Consider the following 3,232-nt stretch of genomic DNA (forward strand, 5'->3'; position numbering starts at 1 on the left):
GTAAATCCACGTGTGTTCTTCAAATTATATGTAAGTCGTTGAAACAAAAAATTATGACAACAAGGCATGTAGACTGTAGAACACTTCATTTATTTTCGAAAGAAATTTTCGGCCAGTCCTCTGGCCTTCATCAGCTTTAATATATATATATATATACCTTCATAAAACTTTCTGACATATTGGTTTTCTCCGATAAAGTGTGTTTTTAACCTGGTAACTAACCTATCCCAGAAAATAATTTCATTTTGCTTTTATATGATGAATAAAATGAATCTGAATCATGATATTTGTTTCCTGATATTTTTTTTTTCACCTAAAAATTATATCCATAGAAATTGTTTATTTATAGAGGTATTTGTTCTTTTATTTCATCTTGTATATTTTAAGTTATTGTAATATTTTTGTATGTTAGGTTTGCGGGACATATTCATACTTTCATAATCAGTTGCCAGTTTTTACCGCCAGCTTTCTCTCACTTAATTTATTCAAAACAATTGTTAATTATTGCCTGATTCCATGGTTGTTGCCCGCTTCTTATCAGCACGTCACATATAATAGTCATATACTCTGAATGCGAATTGTTAGGTTACGTCGAACCTTTAAACGACAATGCTTTCTGAGATTACTTCGTAGAAAGCGGCGTCCATTCACCATCTGGACATTTTGGTGACGTGGAAATGAATCAAAAGCGTATTTCCCGTCGATAATGTTTCGTGTTCTATTCTATCATGGATCCTGGCACCCAGGAGATTTTTTATTTTATTTTTTACTTTGTACAAGTCATCAATTATTACCTAATATAGTTTGACCTATTTTGTATGAAGAACCCACTTTTTATGCATAGACCTATGAGTGTTTAGCGCATATACATACTGGCAGGTACCGGCAGGTACTATCGCTACGTCTCATCCCGTAACTTACTTCTTGTTTCCAAATCTAGGGTCACAACCTAAGCAGCTTTATTGAAGTTTCTATAGGGTAATTTCTTTTCATTGACACTGTTATAATGATGTCAATCATGAATCACTTCTTAACATGATTTATTAAACCATCATATTCTTTGGACCTTTAGTCACAACGGCTTTACCCATTTAACTATTTGTTAATCATCTCTGTCCCTGGTACTGATATTTTTTCCCATAATAATTTATTGATGTGTAATAAATTGGGTTTTGGGTATGTTTATCTTCAGTCAGAAGTTGCTGCTTGCTTCTTATATTCTGTTGACAAATGTTTACGACTAAAGATATAATTGTATAAATATCGTGTATGGTAGCTATATAACTCATGTACAAGTACTCAAGAACATTGGTGAAGATATCACTATGAGTAAAAGTCCTCTTAAACAAAAATGGTATATAGCATACGATACCATAGTAAGGGTTGCACATTGAAAAAGAATATTTCAATTTCAATATGGGTGTTATTTTTGCGCTGTGGGTTTCAGTATTTAGGCTATAGAATAAGGACGTTGTCTATGTAAGTTTTATCAGACGCCGACGTCTTTAGATTTAGCAGTTGTTACTAATAATATCAAAATTTAGGCCCTATTTGATACTAGCTTTGCTGGTGCTTGCCAAAGTGCAAATGAGATGTCTGCTTCTTCTTGTGGAACAGCTTATAATGATTGTGAGAAAACTGTTACCCTTATCTAATATATTTTAATTAAAAAAACAAATAAATAAAATAAAGATTTCATATAATTGATTGTGTACAATATGTTTGGTTGTTTTTAGAAATAGGGTACAATAGAAACAAGTAATTCCCGATTATGAGACTTTCATTTTTTTTTATTAATGTCAGTACTAATTTTACATTTGCAAAATACTTGTTTACATGTAAGCTGAATTTTTAGAAAAACATTTTTCGAACATATTATTCAATTTAAACTTGCACACGTGTTTCTCATTGCTTTTCTGTTTATCTATATACGGCACAACAATAATTTGGTTTAGTAGTCAAGGTGATATAAAATAATTTTGTTTCCTAATTTTTAGTATGCAATCATCATCAATTCACTTTTCCACAACTTATAGCGTCACTACAAATACAGTTACGAATTGTCTTAAGTCTGTATACAACTATAAATTTGAGTTGATTGCTGATTGTTGCTATTGAGTACACCTTTTACAAGCAGTGTAGTGTGGAAGTATGTGGAACAGTGGTGAGGCTTGGTATATCATTGGAAAGTTTTTTTTTTTATATGAATGGTTGTCATAGAGACACAACGAATACCTGAGAGTATGTGAATGATTTGGAATTAAACTATTATGTGCTGTAACATTCAAGACTTGGAATACATCCAGGAAAAGCTACGTTGTTATGTGGCAAACGACCAAAGAATTACGTTCACGAAAAAAACCCACCAAAATACTTGGCAAAACTTTATACACTAAATACAAGCTAATCATGTCAATAGCCATTTCTAAATGAAACTGTGTACGTGAAATAGCAAACTGGGCTTTGTTTATTAATTTGTTGGTACTCAGATAGGAAACTTAGAGTGAAGATAGTCCCGTGCCTAGGGGTTTAAGATAAAGCATGTGAGACTCAATAATAACATCTGTTAGAAATTGAAAATTAAAAAAAAAAAATTGGAAAAAAAAACAGAAAAAAAATACAACAACAATGACGTTGTTTGAAATGTTATTTAGGCCCATAATTTTTATCGTGCTGTAATGACTATTAATTTACAGTATTACTGTCAACATTGGGCGACCAGGAGTTCTTAATTATGTGTACAAGCAGTTTAGTATATTAGTGCTGATATTGATACCGACATAAAACAACCGCCTTATGATGGTACTGATTATTTTGAATGACTGACTTTAATGAATGTCAATGAAGTAATATCGGATATGTGACAACCGCTGACACATTTGATCATCATAAGCTTTAAAAATTCATGAATAAGCACATTACGCTATGTTTGAAGCGGCTTATTCAAAGGGTTTTTTTTTTATATAGAAAAAGGACTTTAAACATACCTCGTTTTTTTAATGTGCTTAACATGATTCATAGCACTGGCAAAACTTATGATGATTACATTTGTCAGCACTTGTCATATATATCTAAGCTCAACATTCTGAACTGAACGTGATGTATAGGCCTGTACTATAGTGTTTTGGTTGGTGGTATGTCACACAAAGAGGCCAAGCAACCTCCTAGTGTGTCGAAAGAATACTGTATCTACCTTTCTTTGATGATTTATATATAATTTAATAGTGTTAAC

This window comes from Anneissia japonica, unplaced genomic scaffold (assembly GCF_011630105.1).
Source record: "Anneissia japonica isolate Jap-2015-1 unplaced genomic scaffold, ASM1163010v1 scaffold456_len727751_cov192, whole genome shotgun sequence".
NCBI lineage: Eukaryota > Metazoa > Echinodermata > Crinoidea > Comatulida > Comatulidae > Anneissia > Anneissia japonica.